Here is a 14,191-nt window from a genome sequence, read left to right as displayed (position 1 = left end):
AACTGAGCAATATGAGCTTTTTCCCCACAAATGTTCTCATTGAATCTTAACAATAATCTTGTGAAGTCAGTTTCATCTTTATTTTCTAGAAAGAAACTTAGCCTCAGAGCAGCTCAGTGGCACTCCCCAGGCCGGTAGAAGGAGGAGCCAGGATTTCTCCTCAGTCCTGCCCTACTTAATGCTCTGGAATGTCCTCTTGCTGTACACTTTGCTCACGACTAAAAGGCAGAGAGAAACAGCATCTAGAAGAAGCATTGCGGGAATTCATTGCAGTGTGTTTTCATGGAAAAAGGAGCAGTTGTGAAGAGAAGACACACAAAAATTAAGGTGACACTCTTGTTATATGGAACTGGAAGTCAAACTTTCTCTTTCTGTCCTTGAGAGCATCAAAAAGATTGAAAAAAACAAAAACAAAAACAAAAATGGAAAAACATTCATACTTGATTAAAGCAGAACTTCTTAGACTCTGCTTGGCTTGTTTCCTCACAGCCTGATTCTTTGTGTGTGTTCTGTCTGATATCAACAGCCGTGAGGCTGCAAGGACGATAAGTAGTTATATGGAAATTCCCAGGGCAGCAGTCACTGCAGTATTTAGACTCTCGCGTGAAAATTTCCTTCCTGTGGTATATTTTTTTAATAGGCATGATTTGTGGGAGAATACCACATGTAAAATAGAAACTAAGTTGTGAAATAACAATGTATCTGAGAGCTCATATTGTTGTAGAATTTGAGAGAAGTTCAATTATTTGAGTATAGAGAGGCCAGGACTCAGGAATGATTTTGAGAAGGAAAAATGGTTTATTGATGGCCGGCTGGACTCGGGAGCTTTCTGTTTGAATCCCGAGCCCTGAACAAGATTTTCAAATGTCTTTTATACAGAGAGGAAAGGCCAAATGGTCCCTTTGTTTCAGTTCTCAATAGGCTTCAATTAGCATATATATCTTCCACATCTTAGGTAAGCTTTTAGCATGGACTCCAGATATTCTAGATAAGCTTTTAGCATATTTGGTTTTTGCATTTCCCCTAAATACTTAAAGTTTATAGCCCTTGCATTGTTAAACTGTTTCCTGGGACTGGAGCCTGTTGCCACTGTCCCTAAGGGCAGGACTGCAGCCTCTTACCGTTCCATACCCACAGCCTTCAGCTTAGGTTATCTCTGAAGAGACAAAGAGCCTTCCACCCATAGCCCACATCAATATAGAATTGGGTTATAGGTTAATAATGGTAATCCAAAACAGGCTTGGAGATATAAATAAAATAAGTAAAATGTTTGTCTATCTCAAGTTTGCTGATCTTTCCCCTTCTGCTGCCATTACTAATCTGAGAAGAGTATATGTGTTTGTGTATGTAAAAGGTTGAATTCATCACTATTTGAGAAAAAAGTTATTTTTCTTGAGAGAATTTTAAGTTTGATATTGTTAGAAGATGTACCAAATGCATGAAAAAAGTAGGAATAAATTCCAGTGGGTTGGAGCTGGTATATTTATATTGGCCAGGACTTGGTCACCTACATTGTTTTGCCTCGTTGAGCACTTGACTAACTGATAATTCCCAGTTTCCTAGTTTCCTAGTCTGACAATCATTAACATTGGGCAAGTTAAAGATTTTTGTACTGAAACAGAAATTGGCAAACTTGAGTTGCCTAGTTTTGAAAATGAAGTTTGACTGGAACACAGCCACACCTACTTGTTGAGGTACTACCTGTAGCAGCTTTTGTGCTGCAATAACAGAGGTGAGCAGTTGTAAACCAATGAGCCAGAGAGCCAAACACATTTACTAACGGGACTCTCAAAAAAAACGTTGCTCACTTCTGTCCTAAAATACGGATTAACCTTTGCTACCAAGGAGCACCAAATACAAACTTCTCAGTTTACCTGGACTCTATCCCCCAAATAAGTTGCTTCACATTAGAATTTTCCAAAACCAGTGTTGTTTTACTGACATTTTCCTGAGAGTTTTATTTTCAAATAAGATAAAATCTTTTTGATATAGAGACTAGGAATTAAACAGTGACACTTTCTGGATTTCTCTTGTGCCAACTTTGTATCCATACACTTCCAAGAAAGCTCATTCTCCTTCTCATAAACTCGACTAGCCTTAATTTTTAAATCTGAAACCTTTGAAAGGGACTCAATGCACAAAAAATGTGATACCTGGCAACATAAAATGGGATCAAAATTTAGTCTGTGGGTTTCATTTCTCCTGATTCCCTATGGACTCTTCATGTCCCTTGCTCCCTTGCCCCAATGTACAACCTTAAGATGTGCATCTGTTGCCCTGTTAACCCTACCGTATCTCAGTTATGCCAGCTTCTTGAATTTAACACTCCCAATACTGTCATTTGCAAATCACGACCAACACCTGTTGAGGAAACACTAGCACATTCTTAATATGGCTTTCAATGCGCTCAGGCTTTGACTCCACTGGCACTGGGAGAACTGAGAATTCCTGGGTTAAGGTAAAAGACAGTGAACACCATCAATTTTTTTAGAGCTCTACACAGTAGAAGCCAGCAGGAAAACAATGTATTTGATTTATATAAACAGAGGAAATTTTGGGGTGATTTTCTGAGAGAAATCATATTTAAATTCCCAACATCGTCAGGTTTTATTGAAGCCACATCACAATACAATTTCTAAAAGGGCATGTTATACAGCTGGAGAAATTTCTTGTCTAGTCTTATCAGTATTAATATAACAAAACAGCATAGAGAGTTTCTGAAATCTGTTCTACCATGAAAACTCAGATGCCAGGAGGAAATAAACCCCAAACAATCTGGACAATTTAATGGAACAACCACCCAGTTTTAAATACAGCATTGCAAATGTATAGATATAATAATTACATTACTTTGATGTATATTTTCACAAGGAATCCATAAAATAAATTCAAAGGCAAACAGATTTCTATTGCTAATTGTACCATCCCTCCTTAGAAATAAAATATAATTGCTACATATTGTTTTGTAAAAAACAGATTAATGGTACCATTCCAAGCCACAATAGAGCATTTATATAGTTTCTACATTTCTTGTTTAAAATGCCTTTCCCTATGGGTTTTGGCCAAAGGGTTATTGAAAAGTTAACCCATCAAGATAGATTATCCCAGTTAATTTCAATATCTCTAGTCTTCTCTAGATGGCAGTCAAGTCACAGGGTTTTAAAACTGTTCTTGTTGAGAGCCATATTAAGACTACTTCAGCGTTTCTGCAACAGGGTTTTGTTTGTGACAGTCCTCAAATAACGGTGCTGGGAGAAATGAAACCCACAGAATAAATTCTGACCCCATTCTATGTTGCTGGGTATCACGTTTTTTTTTTTTTTTTGTACATGGATCCCTCTTTCAAAGGTTTCAGATCTAAAAATTGAGGCTAGTCGAGTTTATGCAAAAGGGAAAAATTTTATTTGGAACTGTATGGAAACAAAATTGACCCAGGAGAAATCCAGAAAGTGTGACTGTTCTATTCCTCGTCTCTATATCCAGGAAAATTCTAATGTGACGCATCTTATTTTGGGGATGAAGTCCGGGTAAACTTACATGAAGTTTGTATTTGGTGCTCCTTGATAATAAAAGCAATTAGTGTTTTGGAACAAGAATCTTTGAATTGCCCGTTTTAAATGATTGTCAGATTATGAACCCTGATAAGATTGATCATGCAGAACTTATTCAACATGTCATGGATATTTTTTGACAGGTTACTATGTACTAAACCCTATGCTAAGTTCCAGGGACTTAGGTAAGCCTCAGTGCCTACCATCACGGCTTCATTGAGTGTGTACATTTGACAGGGACAGGTAAACACAGGTGGGGTGTGTCAAATGAGAACCACTGTTTATTTCATGGTTCCAATGTAGGGTAGAGAAGTACTGAAAAGACACAATTAGATTTTCCACCAAGATCTCTTCCCAGGGCTGAGATTAATAAAGTAACAAAAATAGCAACAAGTACATTAATTTGTTTCTTGTATACGGAAAATGGGCTACATATTTTAAATACATTATCTATGCTCATGACATCAAAGCATCAAGGTAGATATTGTTATCTTCATTTTTAGATAAGGAAATGAGACTCAGAGAAGTAAAAGGGCTCTCCCAGGGTAACACAGCAGACTATGATTCAAACCGGAATTTCAAGTCCAATGCTTCTGCTCTTTCCATCACCCTGGGCTGCCTCTTTTTCATAGCTGCCATCTTGAGTATATTCTTTCATCTGAGAACCTCAGATGGGTTCATTCATACAGAGGCCTTAGGGATAAAATATTTGGCCTTTCCCATATTTATTTGTATTTAAGAAGATTTGTATTTAAGAAGACCTTTAATCTAAATCACTTGCTTTCTGGTGATAGAGTAGCACACAATAGCAGGGGAGATGTTTTGGAGTCAAGAATATATTCCTCATCCTTTAAAATCAAGTAGGTTGTGACTTCTACTCCTCAGGTTCTGATGTGACTTAAATGTAGATCAAAGGAAAAATCAGAAAATGCCCCTTGGACTTTCAGGTCTGCCAACTTTTGTGTCTGAAGATGAGTGTGTTATTATTGGGAACAATGAGTTATTATTGGGAACAATAATAGCCTGGAGACCAATTGAAGGCTTTGGCATGTGCCAGTGCTTCCCCAGGGGATAACTTCATTACATTGAAACAGATGAATTTATGATTAATTGTCCAAATGACATTCTTCAGAACTAATTAAGCTCATCTATGAAGTTGCCAGTGGCCTTGGTTTCACATAGATTTTCTTTAGGCAATATATTATTCCTTCCATAACCTCTGATAGTCCCTGGATCAATACATCTCAGCTGCCCATAGAGATCATTCAGTCACTTTAAACAGTCTGGGGATGTGAACATCTCTCCTTTCCGGATAATTGCTGCCTTATACCTGTGAGCTCAAGTGTGAAAACGTGTGAGGTCTCACAAAACCATCAGTGCTCCCACTCAGGAGAGGGGCCCAGGTTTTTGGTGTCCAGGATTCCCCTAGTGCCTTGGGTCTCGGGCACTGGGGTGAATACAGCCCTGTACTCCAGCCAGCTGTCAGTAGAATAGCCAGACACAGATGAACAGAGGGTTAGCTGCATTCCCGTATGCCAGCAACAACCAGGAAGGCTTCACAGAGGAGGAATATGATGGACACAGGTGTGGGACAGAAGAGTGGTGACATACCACCCACACATTTGCCCATTTGTTAATCTAGATCAAGAGGCAATAATCTAACTGTATTCTCTGCAGGTGAGACCACAACTGGACACCGTATCTTCTAATGGCATTGATAAAATGAGACAGGAAGTCAAGATGTTGAATGATTGCAAGATCACTGCCTCTCAGAAATGATTCCAAGGTCAATCATCTAAACTGAAGAAGGTAAGACTCTAGAGAGGCAAGAAAGCAGTGCTCAAACTTCGTACCACATGGAGTGTATAAAGATATTGGTCAATTGGAGATTAAGGAGGAAGAATTTTCAGAGGCAATTTCACAGAGTGGCAGGTGTGTAGTGAGCCCTGTGGGGGAAGGAACGGGAGGGTCTCACCCTTCATCTACTAAATTTCCTGTTAGGGTTAGCGTAATGTGTCTCCTATAGCTTAAGTGACTGTTGGGGCCCTCAGTCCGAGGGGGAGAGTCAGGGCCTTTAGCAAAGAAGAGGGCCTGTGGAGCTGCGGGGAGTTTATGCATATTGAGTTTATTCTGTGCTCTTTTCCGTCTTTCTCTGCTCACTCTCTCCTGTTCCTTTAAGCTTCCTTTGTTCTCTCCACTCCCCTGTTTGCACGGGAGCTGCTTTAATGTTACTACTCTCAGAATACATGCTTGGCTCTTACAGTGGCATGCCGATCATGTTACATAGACTGATTAGCTGGGGCATGGGTCAGTCGGATCAAGTTCATCCCCCGGAAGCTGAGTGCAGTTATGCTGTGTCACTGCGTCTGCATGTAGCAAAGAAGTATCCAGGATGCTTAGGCTGTTTAACTCTTGGGCTGTAGCCACCCCTACAGTGACTTAGTGGCTGGGTGTCTGGGTCCCATCACCAAAGGGCAGAAGGCTGGTGGAGGTGACCTTTGTTGCTGAACAGAGGGCTGCACTCCATGGCTTATTGGGGCCAAGAATACATGCGAGTTTTCCATGAACTGGTGACAGGTTTTGCTCATTAGAGGTTTAGCATAGTGCTTTCCTAGACGTTATCTGTGGGATGTCTAGAGCCCCAAGGAGGTGGACCCTTGAATTTCTAGGGAGGTGCATAAAGAGTGAATAACGAACAGGAGAGGGTGCATACTCTACATCAAGAGAACTGCAGAAATGGGGACATTTTTGAAGAACTCATGAAAGTACCTATGTAAAAAAGAGTGGGATATGAAAACTTGCCAGAACTGGAGAAGGTGAAGCACACTTTTATGATGCCTGTGAGGCAAATCTCTCCTTCATCACTCCCCTCTTCTTCAGCATACCTTTTCCCCCCAAGGTAATTGGAGGATGCAGAAGCCAAGATTAGCAGGCGAAGGGACAAATAAGATGCCAGAAAAGATGTCTGTGGGTATTTTTGCTAGCAGCAGGTGCTAACTAAATTAACTTAAAAATAAATATGGAGTTTTGCTTGTTATATGGAACTGGACACTTAATTTTTAAATTGAAACTGTAATTGGAGTTTTAAATTGGCTATAGAACTTTTAATTACTAAATATTCATCCAAAAGTTATGCTATGTCCCACATTTTCATTCCAAAGAAGTGGAAAGATAGGTAATTATAGCAAAATAAATTCAAGTTAATTTACAGTTAACTAACATTTCCTTTGGTCAGACTTAAAGGAAAATGTCATATGAAATCATAGAGAAATGATAGGATCTAAACTTAACACACATTGAGAAAAACAGGATTTCTATCTCCCTATGTTGAGCAAATTACCTAGACCAGTCTTTAGCAAAAATAAAATGAGATCTATCTAATACTCAGTAAAGCATCTATAGGTTATACAAGATAGAACTTTATCTGTGCGTCCTTAGAGAACAAAAACATTTTACAACAGCTATGAACTAATTAATGTAATGAGGTATCAATAGGCAAGGTCAACAAAGAACAGCAATGAGTAGACCATACAGAGAAGTTAGGCAGGGGACTGGAAAGAAATTTGTTACGATAAAAGTTTAAGAAAGATTAAAACTATATATAAATAGTGTTGAAGAAGGGTAATTTGAAAGTGATGAGTACCAGTTTTATTTGGTTTATATTTTTCCTTTGGTAACTTCATTTATTTTTTATTTTTTGATCATAAAGAGCTGTTAAATCCTTCTTTGTTAAGCAACATGACAGAAAATGTATAGGAACACATTATAAAAAGTTTTGACTCGGAAGTTTGTGTTAGTTTGTAATTTCACAGACTGTGTACAAGTTTTAAGTTGTATGTAACATTCTTAAGACTCTTTAAAAAGTGTGTTGTGGTTGTTGGAGAAAATTGGCACTTACTGGAACACAGAGACTGATATGACCACAGGCAGAAATTTATTGGGAAGCTCTCCCAACAGAGGGGTCTGGAGAACAGACCTCAGCCCCCCCACCAGCAAGGTGGGGGTCTGAAGAGAGACTTCAGCCCACTCCTGGAAGGGGGGATTTGAGTTTATACAGAACTTTCCTAGGTGGAGAAATGATAGTTGGTGGGAGGGGGTTGAGGGTCCGAGTGAGGGGCAGGGGCCAATAGGAAGCCCTAGAGGTGAAAACTTTCCCTGACAGCGACTAGAAGATAGTGGGTTAGGGAGTTATGGTTTCTTGAAATGCTGCAGGGAGTAAAGGGTTTCTTGATCTTCCTTTGATAATCCAGGTACTGAAGATTTTCATCTCCCTCTCATATGCAGATAGTGAAAGTTTCCATCTCCCTTTTCCCGTCTTTACATGGTTTCTTTGTTTAACCTGTGGGGAAGTCACATAGGCTTATGGGGGAGGGGGTTAGCATTTCCCCAATGCATATCAGGGGGGTAACTGAACTACAGCTTGTTAATTATTGCTAACCTCTAACAACAGTTATCTTCTGTTTTATAACAACTTGGCCCTGAATTTCATGATTGGAAGCAGCCATCTTAAATTGTTCTTAGTTTGGTAGGTCCAGAGTTCTGGAAGGGCCTGGCTGGGTGATTCATCTCTGATCCATTTAGCATTCGCTGGGGCTGGAAGATCTGCCCCGAGGGTGGCTTCTTCACTCACATATCCGGTGTCTTGGTGCCCTTTGGCCCCCCCACCCCCACTTACCATACTGTGTCTCATCTTTCAGGGCCTCCTCATGTAGCCTGGGCTTCTCCCACGGCAGGGGATTCTCAGGAGAGCAGCTCAGGGCTCCAGGAAACCAAGGCGGAAGCTGCTTGTCCTGTGGGATCTGCTTGCACTTGGAGCTGCGTCACCCTCTGATGTTCCCTGTTGGTTAAAGTTGTCAGAACCCAGCTCAGATGTCAGGGGAGGGGTAATGGGTCCTGTCCCTTCTTGGAAGGAGGGCGAAAGGTTTTACAGCTTTCTTTAATTCTCCACACAGTGGTTCTTAATCTTTTTAGTTAATGGAGCATTTGGAGAATCTGATGAAAGTTGTGGGGAAACACAGTATCACCACATTTTTGTTGCAGTTTTGGTGGAAACACTTACCCTCCCGAAGACTTAGGTGTCTAAAATAAAACTGCTGGACGAATGGAATTATAGAAATAGTATTATGATCATTACCTCAATGTCAGAGCCACTGGTCTTCTCATTAAATCCCTATATCCTTAGTCATTTTCTTTTCCCTTTAAGCACTCTTGACTCTCCTCCCTCCATCTCTTAACCTTCTCTTCCTTTCCCCTTGAGTTCTGTCTTTGAAAGGATCACGGTTGTAGTTTAGCAGTTATAATTTCACAAGGTTCATTTCTCTCAGGGTGGTAATAAACCTATGAAGTATGACTGGGTCAATATTTCTCCAAATGAGTTCTTTTGTCCATAATTTATACCTAGCAGCAGACACTCTATGAATAGGAAGACAGAAAGGAAATAATCTCCTGGGACAATATTTTAATAACCAGATGTCATTGTCACTAACCAACTTTTAGGCTATGTACATGGATAACCTTGCCAGTTGATTTCCTGCTCCCACCCGAAGTGTCTATCTGGATTTTGTTTTTTATCAGCCCCAACAAATGCAAAAGTTGTTTCTCAATTTTGTTCTGTAAACATATGATTGCTGCATCCTGCAGGAATTGAAAATTAGGCATCCCAGCCTTGGGAATTTTTTTTTTTTAGGAACAATAGAAGGCTTCTTGGCTTTGTCTTTTTATTGGGATGCTTAGCATCCAGATCACATACCTTGTAATGTAATCTCAAGACACAGCTGTTATTTCAGAGAGTTCATTCATGTCAGCAGCAATTAAAAAGTCCTTTGTTTTCCAAACATGCTTCCCTTGAAGAGCTTTGCAAACAATGATTCCTGCAGCTAGGGGAAAGAATTCTTCCTGTGTGTGGCAGAAAGAGTGTGCCACGTTGGTTTTCAGTCTTGTTCTATGATTTATATCTGGTACACCTGTGGAACTTCTTGACAACACAGTTTTAAAATCAGACAATCTTCAGTCATTGCTTCATCACTTTAACGACATGACCACTTTTAAACGTTAACTAGCTAGGGCATGCTTACTAGACTGGATGAAAACCAAACCACTCTTTTGGTGTAAATATGTACACTTTCTATATCAGGGTGGATGCATTCCTGGGATTTGGGAATAGGGGCTCCCTGTACTTATATTGTGTTTGAGTCACGAGCACCTGGAGAAGAAGTTGAAATGAAGACATGTGTTCTGATTCCAGAGTATTGAAAAGACAGATTCTTTTCCCATTGGTCCTGTTTTTCTCTCTCAAGAGTGAATGAATTCATTCAACCTAAAGGATTAGAGAAAGTATGCATAGCAGAGTTTTATCTGACTCTTCCACCTGTAGAGAGGGGTCTCATAGGTGTTAAGATAAATGGCTGTTGTGAAGAGTTACAAATATTTGTGTCATTAATACATCTGTATAGCTTCCAGATTGCTACACTCACACCATTTCTCATTTTAATTATTTGTGTCTGTGTGTATGTGTGTGCATGTGTGTGTGTGCCTGTGTGGTAGTGGGGATGGGGTGGCTAAAAAGTTAATCAAATAACAAGTCCTTTCTGTTTTTGTTTGGTTTCTAGATGTCTCTGTTTTAGAAGAAGGGTAATGGGGACAGGAAACCTAGGAAACTGCTCATTTATAATTAGCTAAAAAGCCAAGTTGTTGCACAGGCGAAGGGAAATGTTTCCTCCTCATCTTTTTAAAAAGTGGAATAAGCCATTGACATCTTAAAGAAATATTAGTTTCTCTATTTGATAATGAACGTTATATTCTTGCAAGTATCAAAAACCAGTATGGCGCCTGGGGAACCCATGAAGGCAAAACAGGGCAAACTATTTCCAACTCAAGTTCCATAAGTCCATACATTCTATAAATCTGAAGACATCATGGTGAAGAGTGATCAGGTATATATTAAAAGTAGATATTTTTAAAAAGTAACACTTTTGAATGTCTTGTAAGCCAGGTGGTATTCTCACATCCAGATTCTCTTATACCAGGAGATTAATTAATGTGTGTTCAAATTTTTCTTAGCTGGAAAATTGCCCTAGTAATAATATACCTTTATCTCAAAATGTCAGAGGCTCCCAGTATAAGTAGCTAGAACAATACAAGATATACCATCGTGATCTGTGTGTACTACAAAGCACCTCGCATATTCTGTCCTTAGGAAAGTAAAGATCAACAGACTCCTCGAATCATCTTAAGTCAGCTTGTCAAAACTCTGCTTGGCATCAAAGCAGGAAGCAGAGCAGCAGAGAGAGGAACTTATTGCCCAGGTCACACAAGTGATTAGAAAAAAACCAGGAGCTGAACCCAGGTCTTTTGAATATAAATTGATCTTGAATATCAAATAGCAAAGCTTGATGCATGTGTACTGATTGTTTTTACAGATTCATTCAGATACAGTTCACACACCATTTAAAGTGTATAGTTCAGTGGTTTATAGTATATACACAGAGTTGTGCACCCATTGGCGTAATCTAATTTTAGAACATTTGCAACCCCCCAAATAAACCACACACCCATTAGCAGTCAATCCCAATTTCACCTTCTCTCCAGCCCCTGGAAACCACCAATCTGCTTTCTGTCTCTATTGATTTGCCTATTCTGGACATTTCACATAAATGGGATTGTACAAGATGTGGTCTTCTGTGTCTGGCTTCTTCACTTAGCTTGCTTTCAAGGTTCATCTGTGTTAGAGGTTATCTGTACTTCATTCCTTTTGATTGCTGAATAATGTTCCATTATGTGGTATGGCAGTTTGATATTATTGATGAATTCCAAAAAGAAATATTGGTTATATTTGTAAACTGGTCTGTTCCTCTGGATGTGATACCCTTTGATCGTCTGAAAATCAGAGGTTTCACTTTGACTTGATTAAATTAAGATTAGGGCTTTCATTTGGCCATGTCAGTAGGATGTAGAGTCCCTGCCCTCTTGGTGGGTGGAGACTCACACTGAAAACGACATGGCAGAGGAGAGAGCTTAGTTTCTTGTTTTTTGTTTTAAAGACTTATTTTTTATTTATTTCTCTCCCCATCAAGCTGCCCCCCTCCTCCCCACCCCCTCCCCCCCCAGCCATTGTCTGCTCAGGAGAGAGCTTAGTTTTTTGACGCTGGAGTCCCCGGGACAGAGATGAACCTTATGCCAGCCTACAGCTGAGATTGGAAGAAGCTGGGACCACGGAGCCTTACGAGAAAGAGGAAGTCCGGACCCTCGCAGAGACCGGCAGCCATCCTGCTTCAACATGTGGCAACAGACTTTGGGGGGGAAGTAACTTACTCTTTATGGCCTTGTGACTAAGCTTTATCCCAAACAAATACCCTTTATAAAAGCCAACAGATTTCTGGTACTTTGTATCAGTACCCCTTTGGCTGACTAATACATGTGGCTACACCGTATTTTGTTTATCCATTTATCATTTGATGGAGATTTGGGTTCTTTCCCCTTTTTGGCTATTGTGAATAGCACTGCCATGAGTATTTGTGTAAATATACTTTCATTTCTCTTGGGTATAAATTTAGAAGTGCAAATCCTGGGTCATATGGAACTTTATGTTTAGCATTTTGAGGAACTAAAAGACTGTTTTCTAGTAGTAGGTTGTTTTTAAAACAAAGTCAACATGCTACATTAGCAACTGTCATGAGTTGGGCAAATACTAACCAACTTTTTAAAATATAAAACTATGTATGTACAGGTTTGTCTATAGTAATACATGGTTAAATTATGAAAAGGCAAAATAAATTTCTCTTAGTTAAAAAAACAACAACATGCAAAGCAAAATTCATGTTTTCCACACTGGGATAATTTGCATGTTCTACATTTAAACCAGCTAACACATAATGGGCTTTTTCTCAGCAGTGAAAAAATTTGGCTAAGTTAATGTTAAGTGTTTTGTTTTATGTTTCTAGACACAGAAAATGTAAACGGGTTTTTGATGAATGGTGTTAAGATATTTAAAAATGGAAATAAAGAAATCAGTAGGAGAGAGAGCGGTGTTATTAAAGAGAAAGATTGACTCTTGATGGCAAACTTCTCTGAACACTGACTTGAGCAGGACTTCGGCATCTGTGCTGCACCTGTACTGAAGAAAGCTTCCTTCTGAAGCAGCATTTGGAGAGCTGTGTGTAAACAAACCAGAATGAAGCTATTCGATTTTTACATCTGTGTTTCTGATAAGGCGTTTTGTCAGCCATTCTTCTAACCCTAAACCATGTAGGAGGGCAGGGATTCTCAGCTTTATGTCCAAGTCATCTTATTATGGGCTTGTTTCATGCTGTAAGAAGTTACTCTTTATCTCAGAACCCCATCTTCATCTGAAGAGTAGGAGTAATTACCTGCCAAACCATTTCAAGGGTGAGGACGGGGTGGGGGGAGAGGTTATGCAAGAACAAATGAGATAACGTGCAGCATGTCATCCTTTGTAAACCCGAACTAGGTGCTTATTGTAAATGCTCAAAGGGATGTTTTAAAGGCTCAGAGCACTGACAGTTATTTTTGTTCCCACACCTATCCAGGATGGATGACCAGTGCTATGGAAAACATTCAAAACACATTTCTAAATGAATGAGTGTAAATAAAAATATAGAATTTAGAAGAAGGGACAAATTTCCTTAGCTATAACATCACACATGAAAAGCTCAGCTCAAAATGTTTTCTTGGCATCATTGGAAAAAGCATGGAGTGCAGAAATTACAGAAAAACTGAATTTATATTTTGCATAATTTCTGATTGCAGATTGTTTAGTTCTTTCCTTTCCTGTTCCCCAAATTACTTCTTACTTGAAGCCTACCCTGGTCTTAGCTCTGCCTCTTGAAGCTGTTTCTATATTTTTGCAGGCAAAAGTAGAGCTGAAGGCATCTGGACAGGTCAACTGTGTAGCTACTTAAAATAAAATACATGTAACATATTGGTTTGCAAACCATGAGCCACCAATATTAAAATACACCGTTTTCTCAGAACAGTTTTTAAAAGTTTCATTTTAAGGGAAGGAAAAAAAATGAGCTAGAAAAAGTGCTATCTCTATACCTAACATCCTCCAGTAGGTTAAACTCAATGCTGAGAAAATAGCTTCAGAGTGCTATTTCTTTTAGCTTCTACTCACTTATCAATATAATTATGTTTCATTAAATGCACTGAGGATTCAAAGTATTCTTAAAGTAAACATTTACCCTAAAGCAATCTGTTAAAAGCTTAGAAAGATGGCTGTATAACTTTCTTTGATGGAAGACTGCAGACAGAAAATAAGGCAAAGAATAGGAAATTTTAGTGAGACTATATTGACAGAAAAAATAATTAGCTGTTTGTTGAGAACATTAAATTTTGCAACTGTCTAATTTTATGAGAGTTGCAGCTGCTCTGCCACTTAATACCCAAGCATCAATATCTTCAGTCAACACAGAGCCTAGTTTAAAAAAATTTTTTTCCCACCCAAGAAAAAAAAAAAGACAGAGAATTCAGCAGGTGCTATATCTGTAGAAAATGACTTGTTTTATGAATGGCCTCAGTTATTTGCCTCGCTTCATCTAACTTCCTTTTTCCTTCCTCCAAGTTCTCATTATTCAAAAATCATTTACCACTAAATTATAGAAAAATAGTTTCTCCTAAAGCAG

General features: G+C 39.1%; 1 long non-coding RNA gene across 1 annotated transcript; it reads left to right on the top strand.

The window, feature by feature from the left end:
- Nucleotides 1-218: 218 nt before the first annotated feature.
- LOC131280607 (uncharacterized) lies at nt 219-12,567 on the top strand. The gene is made up of 3 exons (XR_009188274.1): nt 219-327; nt 5,229-5,360; nt 11,624-12,567. It is a non-coding gene; the product is annotated as an uncharacterized lncRNA (long non-coding RNA).
- Nucleotides 12,568-14,191: the final 1,624 nt, after the last annotated feature.

The sequence above is a fragment of the Dasypus novemcinctus genome, chromosome 1, assembly GCF_030445035.2.
Source record: "Dasypus novemcinctus isolate mDasNov1 chromosome 1, mDasNov1.1.hap2, whole genome shotgun sequence".
Lineage (NCBI taxonomy): Eukaryota > Metazoa > Chordata > Mammalia > Cingulata > Dasypodidae > Dasypus > Dasypus novemcinctus.
The sequence above is the reverse complement of the archived record's forward strand: the minus strand, read 5'-3'. Positions and strand labels throughout refer to the sequence as shown.